The sequence below is a fragment of the Schistocerca nitens genome, chromosome 4 (genome assembly GCF_023898315.1).
Source record: "Schistocerca nitens isolate TAMUIC-IGC-003100 chromosome 4, iqSchNite1.1, whole genome shotgun sequence".
NCBI lineage: Eukaryota > Metazoa > Arthropoda > Insecta > Orthoptera > Acrididae > Schistocerca > Schistocerca nitens.
In genome coordinates, this window is record NC_064617.1 from 639,690,612 (window position 1) to 639,704,025 (window position 13,414).

Sequence of the window (13,414 nt, forward strand, 5' to 3'; positions counted from 1 at the left end):
ACAGTAATTCCAGATGACTTTGCTTTTGTTATGGAACCAGTTCACAATGATTTGATTCATGCAGACTCCATGAATAGTATGGACATACATACTCAACTGAAAGATACACAAAAGAAAATATTATTAGCAGATTTTGATGAGAAAATTATTACTTCATCTCCTGAAATATCTCAGGGACTCCATCAAGACATCACAGAAAAAGACATCCAGCATGAGGAAATTTCAATGCAAGATACTGCAGGAAAGTTCCACATAGCAGTACCTAAAGAATGGCATCATGGACAGTATCTACGTACTATTCCTCAACATTCACAGTATGGACCAATAAGAGGGACACCAAGAGAGAAACAAAACTCTGCAGCTCATTACCAAGCACATCAAATAGGTGACGTGAAACTACACCAGACTATACCTAGTGATGTAAGAGGCCTATCACTTATGTCAAAAATGGAAGGTAGTGAGCTGGGGAACAACAATGTTCTTTTTACTGATACAGATAGTAAACATTATAAACAGAAAATACATTATGTAAATGGACAACCCAAGAAGTTCCCTATAAATGCTGAAAATGAACCAGAAAAAATTATTTCAGAGAACAAGCTTCAAGAAATGGAACAACATTATCAAAAATCTACTACTTCAGCAGATTATCCAAAAATTGATGACTTTTCTTTGAACACTATATCCACTGTATCTACGATACTAGACACACACAAAAACCAAGAAGCAGATACAGTGATACTTGAAAAGCTAGCTCCGCATGGCTATTTCCAAAAAACAGACATCAGTAAAAATATTCGTAGCGACTCTAATTATAATTTTAAGAATAAAAAGCAAAATATTGTTAGTAAATTCACAATGAATAGCTCTGGGGCTTTGAAAAGTCACTTGAATGCAGACTATATTCAGCAAGGAAAAAATCAACATTTAACAGGGCTCACTGTAGATGATATAACACAGAATGATTCATTAACATCCTATGAGAATCCCAGTACAACATATCTGGAAATGCGTGTTCAGCAGGACAAATCTTTAGATATTGTTCTGCCTGTCAATTCTCTGTCAAATGAGCTAAAATATGCTCATGAACAGTCATTGTCAGATAGTCTACACATTACAGAAGCTACACCTTCCAGGATAACAGATGTAAATCATATACCAGTCAAAATTCCATGGACTTCAGTGGAAAGAAATGTATTTCATCACGATGTAGCACAACCATTTGAAGTAGACAGCCAGCAATTGGAGAGAATAGGCACTGAAACACCAAAGCAAAAAAACAATCTAGAGCTTCAATCATCAGATTATGCAGCCAAACACAAAGATACTAATCAAACTCCCAGAAGCCAATATGTGACCCAAGTGCCCACATATGCAACTCAATACATCAAGAACACAGGAGCCGAATCGCATCACTTGAAGAGTGTGGAAGTGCACCATTATGTTTCACAGAGACTGGGCCACAGAAATGAAAAGTCAACATCTACCCTACCAACAACCACACCTGATGCTCATAGTGTCATGATAACTGACCACCTCAATATGAGACAAGCACAAGATTTGTCAGAGAGCAGTGAATTTAATGAACCTGAAATTGATCAGTGGGACTTGCTTAAACAACATTACAAAGAATCTTTATCTCAATCAAACCGTCAGAAAAAAACAACATATAAAAGTTTCATTTGCAAAAAGGACACCATTCATGATAAACAGACAGAAACCCATGTTGAAAATTATGTAGGAAAGAATGTGAAAGTGAGTGACAAGCAAGCAGATATTGAGATATTAACTACCAATATGGGTAAAAATGTGCCACATTCTGAAACTTTTTACCAGCCTGAATTGATCAGCAATAAGAAATTACATTTCTCTGAAGACGTAGACTTATTAGATGGTACTACACATCTGATATTTAGTAAACAAGGTTCCCAATCAAGTGAACACATGGGTATAGAACACATTATGCTTAATCCAAACACAGTGTCAGCCACAAACAAAAACGCTGAAAGGGCAGTAAATGGTAAAATACAGCTAGACATGAAGTTGGCAAAATCACTGCATCCACAAGAAACCAACAATATGGAGGTGAATGCCAGAACATCTACTCACTTCATAAAATTCTTAAGTGAGTATGAGATCACATCCACTACTCCCCACAATAATTATGTGCCAATGTCTGTAACGACTGCACCACTTCTAAATATAGTCAACACAAGTGCAGATGAAAATGAAATACATATTACAATAAACCATGGAGGCCACTATCCTGATGTAAGCAGGTCAGAAATACCTATCTCTACAAGTCACTCGGTTAATGCTTCTACTAATAGAAATAGCCCACAGGATAGCCAATCAATTTTGCTGAGCATAAATCCTCTCAAACTCAATGAATCAAGTGTGGAACAAAATAAAACAGTAATACCAACTGCACATAATGTAAGCCTCAGTGAAGCAGAAGACAGTGAACAATCAAGCACACTTTCCTCTACCAAAACCATAAAGTTTGCACCAAATTTTAAACAAATTATTACAAAACCAAGAAGAGCTGCACGAAAAGTGGAATACAGTACTTTAACAAACAGAAACAGTGACAGAAATTCCCATTATGAAGCTGTCAATAGAAATTTAGTTTCAGTGCCTGGGCTTACAAAAAGGTCAGTACAGAATTTATATCCCAATGAGAATAATAGTACAGGCATGCAGCTAAATAATGTTGATAATCATTTATTACATAATAAAGAGGCTGCAAAAATTTTAAAGACAGACAGTGGTCCTACTAGAAAACAGTACAATGATATAGGAAAAGGAGAATCTACTGAACTGGACAATATTATGTATGACCAATCTGTACATTTGAAGATTCCCAATGAAATTCACACACAAACAATAGATTCTCAAAGAGATTACAATAAAAATGAATTAGAAAACAGTCTGCAGCAGGTTCAAAATCGAATGATTCAACATACAAAAGAATCAGAGTGGAACATTCACTCAGATTTTGAGCCTCCCTTACATCAAGGAAATAATAAAAATGGTAGATACAAATCTTCAACGCTGCAGAAATCAATTGAAGTTACCCCTCTGGCCAACAAATTAATTACATCTCATAAAAAGAGACCTATTATTGAGTCAAACCTTGACATAGTACGTAATGTCATTTTTTGGTTGCGAGACTGTGTCGCCGATATAGATAAATTCGTCTGCAGGAGGAACCACAATCTTATGCAAGGGTGACACAGACCAGATAGATACCCATTTTTCAAAAGTTCTTACTGAAAGCTGTATTCTGATGGCCCATACTGACATTATGCTTTGACTTGCAAATTCAATAAAAGAGGCCTCGAATATTGAGATGAGGGACATACTCTAGTGTTCCAAGTGTAAAAGATCATCACTTTTTTTAAAAAAAAGTAGCAAAACATTTCATAACTGTTTCCTATGAAATGCTACATAACTCTTGTGATACGTGTTCATGTTTTCTCAAGGCATTGCAGATGAAAATTAATTTATACAGAGGTTTATCTCTACGAAGTTAATATAAAACTATGTTCATGTTACAAGATTTATAGTTTTCTTTAACAAATGGAGACACCACCATGTAAAAGTTCAAATAATATCAAACATTCCAGTATCTGTTGCTGTATACAATGAGAAATATTTGAAATCTGAGAAACATTGAAAAATATAATAAACAGCAATAAACCACACAACAGCATTTATCAAGAGAGGCTCATTTGGTAGTAACAAATGAAAATCAAAGAACATGTAAAAAAGATTCATAATATTGCTTCATTTCCATTCTGCTACATATCTTCCATTTCTCTCTTGGTTTCAGGTCAGTCTCCACCAAAATTCCTCATCCTCCTCCTCCTCCTCCCCCTCCTCACCCCCACCCCCCACCGCCATTCCCCCGACCCACCCAAGTGACAAAATTAAACTGATACCACTCTCACAATGTTCTATTAACTGTCTATAATAATATCTTTCTTGTTTTCAATCTTATTTTGGTATTACATTTCAATTGTTTTAAATGGTTTGTAAATTCTCATTTATAGGTCTTTCTATCAGGTATGTGATTAAACCTATAGTGTTAATAGACTAATGAAAAATGCATTCAAGTAAAAATACAGGTTACGTAACATTTTTATATAATTGTTAAAATAACCTGATCAACATTATGGATAAGACACAGAGAAAGCAGTTGCTTACAACTCATATCAGAGGCATGTCTTAATATTACAGATACATTTAAGATGCACATATAAAACATAAGAGCCTATAGTAAGACAATGTATACTGCTTCCTGTTACTCCAGACTTTATTAACGGTGCCGTATTAATACCATTGTGTATTATGCATAAGAATGTATATTTGTACATAAAGAATAATTTATTTGATAATGACTAATAACAGCCATATTTATTGTATTGTACATGTGTAAATAGGCTAGGTTAGACTGCACATTTATACATAATCTGTATCTTGTTAGGAGATGTCTGCAATTTTACTGCAGAAACCTTGAGATATTGTATACTAAAAATTTCAAGAATTTCATGCAATTTGTACAGGAAAGACAGATTAAGTAAACAGCAAATAAATTCTTGAACATTAGTTCATTTTCATTTCTTATTTATTTTTAGTGTGTATGTATTATGACATCAGACATAATTTACATTCTGTAGAAAATTATTTCCATTTTAAAACTAGACAGAACATGCATTTATTTATTCATCCTAAAACTCTTTCCACATTCTAGGAGACAGTACGCACGTGCATATGCATGCGCCTGCACCTGCACCCGCAAAAGCGTGTGCGCACGCACGCGACCAGTGTAAATTTGTATAACACTATTAGTAGTGAAGGTTTTATTACCTCATGTCCTTACTGACTAGATATGAAGCTGTTGCTTTTTCATTATCATACTCATGGATATTAAAGTTTTTTATGTCTTTTTAATTCTTTCTGACAGTTTTACAAATTTTATAGAATATACATATAGCACAGTAGAAGGATTAACAACTTTTGAAAGATGGGTTTGCAAGAAGCTATTTGTTGAGCATGATGAATTGTTCTTACAGTTCTTTTCAGAGATAAGAAAATAACTTAACTAGGCGGTGTATTATCCCAGAATATAATTCCACATAGCAGGATGCTGTGGAATTGGACAAAGCAGGCAATTTGGACAGTGTGAAAACTTGTTTTAACAGATAGTAAACACAAACAACAACATATTTTATTTAGCATTCCATTTATTTTGTTTGCATTTGAAGTAATTTTGAAGCCGTACGCCTAAAAACTTTGTTTGCAAAGAAGGTGTCACTTTCGTGGAATTTACTTTCACATTGGTGCTGCAAGCACCAACTTTTAACCAGACGTTTTGGAATGTTGGTTTTTTTGGCGTTCGTCAGTAGGTTGTATGATGTGAACCATTTTAGTGCAGTGCCTCTGATGCCATGTATTTGGAACTTCACCAACTATATGTTGTGGTCCAGAATGTAAAAGGCTTTACTTAAGTAAAAAAAATTGCTAGTGACATTTTGTTTTTTCTCCGCTGTTTCTGGGGCATTTTGCATAAAATCATATATGGCAGTAATTGTCCATTTATTTTTCCTGAATTGGAGCTGCACATCAGTGAGAGTTTGTTTTAGTCTTAAACTTCCATTAACCTATTATAATTATTTCTTCTGTGATTTTACTAAAGACAGATAATAAGACAATTGGTCTATAGTTTTCTTTATTTGATTTGTCTCCTTTCTTATGAACAGAGATCACTTAAGTAATTTTTAGACAGTCCAGAACTGTGCCTGTCAAAAAGGATGAATTGGCTATTTAAGAGGCAGTGTGTAATATATTGCTTTATGATGTAGTCTGGAATAGCATAAATTCCTGATGATATTTTCTTCAGAGATCGTGCAACATGGATGATTTCAACCGGAGTTCTTTTGTAAATATAGATTGTAGAGGGACAAGAGTGTATTTTGTTTTATGCCTCAGGATGTGTCCTATTAGGCAATCCATCTTTTAGTCAAGTTGTATCATAAATTTATTTTTTCCCCACTTGGATTACGTGCCGCTTCATTAATTATTCAATTTACCATCTACTCTTCAGCATTTTCTGTTGCGCCACATTTAAAAAGTTTCTATTCTCCTCTTGTCTGAACTATTTATTGCCTACATTTCACTTCCTTACCAGGCTACACTCCAGATAAATACCTTCAGAAAAGATTTCCTAACACTTAAATTTATGTTCAGTGTCAGCAAACTCCTCTTTTTCAGAAATATTTGTCCTACTATTAGCAGTCTACATTTCATACCCACTTTCCTTTGGCTATCAACAACAACTTAGCTGCCCAAATTGTAAACCTGGTCAACACAGCATGTTCTCCCAGTAAAACATCATTGAGCCAACTCTACATGCACTCATCAACACAGCTAGTATTATCAATATTTGCAGTTTTCCTAGATTCTTTTTGCCATTATAAATGACAATCACAAAGTCTTAAAAAGAAAAATTTCTGGCTCTACTTCCTCATGAGAGCTCACTGAACACTCCTAGGCTCTAAAATGTTTCACTTTGTTCATCTCATTCTTTCAGCAGTTCATAATTAGGTTTATCATCTCCTGAGAAGGTGGGCCATCTGATTCTCTTTTGTCTTTTCTTATTAGGTTTGGGCAATGGAGGAGAGACATGTGCCTCAGTTGCAAGCACCTCCAGGTCTTTAACTGAGATGCTCTTTCCACCAGGTACATCTAATTTCTTCCTCCTCTACTTAACATCAGTTGAGGCTATTAAACAGTCACTCTTTTTTTCTCTAGCTGCTCTAAGAATGCCTCTCCTACCTACCATGTTAACTTCAGTTTTGTTCATTGGCAAGCATTCAAGAAGCTTTTGCATGTTTAGTGTGACAATTCCAAACTTTTCAAATCTGGAAATAAGGTTTTGGGACACAGTCTTATCCTCATTTAGCATAAGAGCAATGGTTACCTTTACGCACTGCAGGAAGCTTAGAGCTGGACTTGGGACTCTTTCCACTTCATCCCTGATAATAGTGTCATCATTGGAGCAAATTCAGCAACATCCAATGTTTGTGACAGATGGCTGGAACACTATAACACTGTTGCATGCAATTAACCTTGTTGAAAAGGTGAGCAATTGTATTCTTTGCCGTGGTACAAAGTCCTTAATGTGGGATAATCTCATTATTCAGCCAGAACTAGGTATTTAAGACAGATTCCAAGCTGCACCCATGAAGATTGCATATCACATGCATCTAAAGATCATTCAATAATTTTATATGCTCTCGCAGTCTGAATGTGGGCAGTAGTTCTATGGGATACCATGTAAAAATTTCTGTCTTCAAAACCAGTGTGATTTTTAATCAGCTGCAGCAAACTCTTTGATTTTCCTGTTGCTATCTCAACCCAGAGATCACTCTGATTCAACCCCCTGTCAACCCCTCATAGCTTCCTGATCCCTGATCACATTTTGCTAACTTACTTCATGTTCCATACCCCAAAAACTTCTGCCACCCTCCATAAAACACCCTGCTCCTGAACATTCATCCTGTAACACTGCTATTAACCTTTCCACCAAAACTCTGACCCCTGTAGAAGTCTCAGTATTTTCTAAAGGCTTCACCTTTAGTCCAAAACCAAAATTAAACAAGGCTGGATTTATGAGTGACTTTCTTTCCTTTATTCATTCTCTGCAGTTGCAACACTTCTTCATCATGCACCTCACTGACAACAGCCAACCAAAACCCCATGAAGCACCTTGTTTAATACTGTTCCAAACTCCCTCCAACAATTTCTTCCACCCTGTCTCATACAGTAATCTTTCAAGAATTTTTCCTCTTAATGTATAAAATGCGTGTTTGACCATCAACTGTTTTAATTTTAAACCCAATCAGTCTTGGACCATCTTCAACAGGTAATGGTTAAAATGGTTAAAGCCACCACATTACATTTTTCATGACAACCAGTTGATATTTGGGTTTAAAATAAAATAAAAAACAGCTAATGGTCAAACATGCATTTTATACATTACTTGATTGCTGTTGATAGTCATCTTCCAAAAATGTTCTTCCTGTTAACCTGGCCTCAGCTTCCTTTCCTAAATCCCTCCCTAATGAGTTAAAATCACAGCTATGGGACCTGAAAACAATCCAGGCCTTATCCAACTTCCTGTGTATCAAGTCTCCAACAGGCCAAATCTATAAACAAATCCATGGTACTGCCATGGGTACTTGCATGGCACCATTTTATGTGTAGCTAGCTTACTTATGGTCTTTCCAGAGGAATCCTTCCTGTCTAGAAAACAGACCCCAGCTCCCCCTGGGGTACCCCAGGTGGCCTTGCCTTCTGCCAAGTCACCATTTGTTGATGCTGTTGATGATTCCAGCTTCCGCTCATTGGGTGGGCCAGTGGTCCTGTCCAAATTGTCATTTGTTGCATGTTTTAAGAGAGTACCCATAAGTGGAAGCCATGTGTCAGGTATACCATCAAATAGTCCATTTGGCAACTGTTTGTGACAGTCAGCGAGCTGTGAGTCAGTCATTGGACACTCCAGTGTTTTTACTGGACTCTGGGGGCCATCCTTGATGCCCCATGTGTGTCACCCCAGTGTACATTGCTGACGTCATTAGTGGATGGGCAACCAGACAAATTTCAAGTAGACATGGAAGCGATGTGCAGCCTCATTAATTTGGATAAATACAGGCTCTTGGGGTGACTGCAGTTTCAGTGGCCCCTACAAAAGATGTTGCTTTATAGTAAACAGTGCATTCCTTTGTGGGTCAATTCTCTGTCTCTGAAAATTATAATAATGTGGAATGGCAATTTACATTGTTACGGTCAATTCACAATTGGTGCAGAATATTTTTGGGCTCGACGCTTTTTCTCTTCTTGGTTTCCAGATAGTTGATGAAGGGCATTTATTGTCTCAACACGTTCCTTTTCACAATTTGATGTTTCACTGCAGTCATAAGCCTACTGTTAGAGAGTACCTTAGATTGAGCAGAAATTTTCAAGGCATATGTTTCCCTTAAGCCATTTGCAGTATCTAAATTTTGCCACCCCAGTCCCCACCCCATTCCCATCTCTATGGGCACCAAGGTAAAGGACAAGTGTTGGTAGGATCAAAGCATCTTTTCTCCTATTTTGTGAAGTCTGTGGGCCACCCTTTGGTGGTGATTCAGAAGCCTGATGGTGCTGTGCCCTTTTGTGGCAATTTTGAACATGGTCAATGCACAATGTGCCGCAAAGTTGTATCCAATTCTGCAGCCGACGGACTTCTTGGTGAAGTTGTCAGGGAACCAGTATTTTTCATGTATCAACTTGCACAATGTCTACCTGCAGTTGCCATTGGATGCAATTTCTTGGACCTTTTGGTCCTCAACACACTCTTTTCATTTTACCTGTTTAATTGTTTGCCTTCTGGAATCTTGTCTGTGTGGGGTATGTATCAACAGTATTTGGAGCAGTTGATTAAGGACATTTCCTGTTGTGTCAATTACCTTAATGACAGTTTAGTAATGGGCCATACAAGAGAGGAGCATTTATAAAATCTTCAGTCAGTTTGCAACACCTTCTGCAGAATGTTCAGTTTTTTCTCTTCACAATCAACAAAGGTTCTATTTCAATAAGAATCACTACAGTGTTCCACTGTAATTAAGTGCTATCTTCTTGGTTTTACGCAAATGTGAGACAGTTACTCCTTTCACCTTACAGTTTAATGGTGGTTACACTCTTCACATCATTCTTTGATATCTTCAGGTGCTGTTGCATTAATTAGCACGAACACACCAGAATCCTCACTGCAATTCAATTGTAGGCGGCCAGCACAGTTGACACAAAACATGTAATCACAGTATGATCTGGATACTTAATAAAAAACACTTCAAAATAAACTCTCTGTCATGATAGGTACATTGCTGAGGGTCAACCCATGGCATCGGGGATACACTCAGTTGACAATATACATTACAGGTGGCTATCTGCCATTACCCATGTCCTGCTTGCTTAGAGCTCTCTTAGCGACTTCTCCTCCTGTGCACTGTTTGCACTCCACTGACAATTGCTGTATCTCTCTGGCACTCAACTATTGATATCTAGCCTACATCGACCTGTGTGAGGCAAAACTACATTTATCTTTACATAAGGGGCTGTGGAACCCTTACATGTATGCCCAAAAAGGCTTCTTTATTGCTGGAGGTGAAAAAGAATGTAGGAAAAGTTTATACATATTTAAAAAGAATTAAGACATTACATCCAAGTAAACACTGAAATTATAAACTATCAAGTAAATTCCTTCTGACTCCAGTCATAAACTGCCTCTACACAAAATGTTACACAAAAAATTCATCATACCTTTTTGGAAAAATAGGAAATAGTTCACACAAATTCTGTAGATTATGTGCAGTAAATTTCTCTCTTCAATAGTTTGTGGGTGTCATAGAACACTACATATCTGTTATACCAATTAAAACAATTTTTGAAAATATAATTTAATTTGACAGATAAAAAAATCTACTTACCAAGTGGTGCAGGACACACGTACAAAAATGAGGTTTTACTTATGCAAGCTTTAGGAGCCAGTGGCTCTATCTTCTGGCAGAAGGGTTGAAGGAGAAGGAAGAGGGGGGGGAAGGAAAAAGGGTGAAGGAAAAGGACTGCAGAGGTTTAGGAAGAGAGATAGAGTTCTGAAAAGTCATCCAGAGTTCCGGGTCAGGGGACACTTACCAGATGGGATGAGAAGGAAAGACTTATTGTTGGGAACTGCACTGGATGAGATTTGAAAACCTGAGAGCTTAAAGGTGGAAGACCTAGATCTTCCAGCAGAAGGGTTGATGGGGAAGGAATAGGAGTGAAGGAAAAGGAATGGGGAGGTTTTGGGATAAAACAGTATTGTTCGTGTAATACCTTCTGAAATCTTTCTTCATTCTTCTGGTCAACTTCTCATAACATTTCTTCATTTTTCTTCTCCATTTTCTGGAATCTTTCTTCATTCTTCTGTTCAAACTCTTTATTGCTTTACAAGATCACTGCCTTCATTGATTACATCTTCCCCCACCTCTCTTCATCTGGATCTAGTTTGTTTTTCATTGGTTTTATTGGTGTCTCAGTGTAAGCAACTGAATGAGCTAATGGGCTGTCAACTGACAATCCACAAACACTGATTTCTGAATCATCCCTACTCTCCTGCACTACCTTCTTCTTCCCAAGTTCTACCTCCTAAACCTCTTGCTTAGCCTCAGCAGAAATTTCTGGTTATGTACTATACACTGGCAAGTAACATACAATAATTCTTGGGTAACCCAGACTATCCTAATCATCAACAAATTAAACAAACGCTGATTGTAGTACCTCAGCTAAACCACATTAACACAATACCTATCATCACTGAATACAGTAAACCTCACAAGCCTATCAAAATCAAATATCAATGTAAACATTCACCAAGCTATACAAAACACTCAAAATAGGATACACATCACAAATTACTACACATACAAACCTGTAATTAAGAAATAGAGTGATAGCATCTGCAATGAAGCTGTTAGTATCTGCCCAACTGATGTAAACCTACATATCCATGCACACTGTATTTCGGAGCAAAAATTTCGAAAAAAATGTCAAAATTACTATTGCAGTTATTTGTATGGATTCAAAATATGATATGAAGTTACTTACATATTCACTGTTGCCCACAGCTTGCTGTGGAGCCATGTGCATTCGTTATCTCATCCTCACAGTTCCACATCTGCTGATGAGTGAAGCTGTCATAATAGTAGTCCAATGGTCAGTGGTCAGGTGGAGATGCAGTAGACAGTTCGGAGATTTACCATGCGCTGTCATGTGGGCATGTTACCAACACACCCACTTGGAGTCGCTGCAGTAACCTTGCAGTGTAGTTTGTCTGTGTTGTCCATGTTCTTTGTGCAGCCTGCTACAATGTCGTGTAGAATCACCTAGCTGCTTGATGTTCTTTGGTGTGGCTGCTACATGAGTCTACATGATGTCTGTCATTCAACAATTACACCAAAAACTTTGATTCTGAGCAGACCCATAGCCGAGCTTCCTCCAATTCCTCTCATGGTGAGGCATCATCCGGCAGACAGTAGAGAGCGTGTGAATGACGCATGTATAATCTAGACACAATGCAAGGCTCGATAAGTGAGCTCTACACTATGAAATTAAGAGATATGTGGAAGAGAGCAATTGGAGTCTTGGAATCTGTATCCTCAAAGAAGAAGAAACAGGACCAAGTAAGAAATACAGTGCCCATCTGTGAACTCACTGATTTCAGACTTAAGGTTGAAGACATCAAAAGAATGAATAAAGAAATAGAAATTTTAAAAAAGAAAAATACAGCATTAATAATGAACCTAAAATAACATCATGGAGCCCTGAAAAGGGTCAAAACTATGATTCACATCTTTTTAAAAAAGAGAAAATTAAGTAGATATGTGAAAGAAAGGGTGTTAAGGAAGAAAGTAGAAGAATGTATTATCTAAATGTTCCACTCCAGGATAAATTTGCTGTGTTACAAGGCAACCAACAGGTTAAATGGAGTTCCTATGACACTGCCAATGCACTAACCCTTTCTCAAAAAGTTTATATGTATCTGAGCAAGCACAACATTCCTTTGGCCTGTCATGCAATGCTTCAAAATTAGGCTAGAAATTTTAAGTGCGGACCAAGTGTTTTGGAAGAAGTCTTGAAAATCTTGAGAGCAAAAACTGGTACATTTATTGTTTAAGAAAAGAAAACTGTGCTGTGTTTCGACATAATGAACGCTGACTGCTGCATCTGCTATGATGCGACAGAAGAGAAGATTTTACAACCTCACAGCAATGTACTAGTTGTGATGATTTGTGGTTTATGTAAATCTTGAATGCAACCAGTTTGTTATGATTTTGATGTGACGATGTGTAGTAACCTACTTCAAGATATACTACTGGATGTTGAATGTTAAGGGCTACATGTTGTGGCCATAACGTGTCATATGTGAGGAAAAATTAATGGAGCGTGTAATGAGTTTTGTGTCAACATATCTCAAACATTTTTCACAAATCCAGTGGAGAACAAAAAGAAGAACTGAGTTTTCTATGATGTGCCTCACTCACTGAAGCTTCTTAGAAACCAATTTTTGGATGAATGAGTAGTTCTACCTAATGTTAATTGACAGCATTTTAGACAGCAAAAAGGTGACCTGAATATAACACACCACTTACCAGAAGCTCACCTCAGTGTCACAAGTAGACTGCGATAAAATGTTAGGATGGCTACTCATTAACTTTCACACCACATCGCTAAAGCTCTATTGTATGTTCTAGGAAAGGAGTGTGAAAGTATTTTCTTTGAATTAGTCAAAGATGTGTTCAATATTTTGAACTCTAGAGTTCCCTTTGAG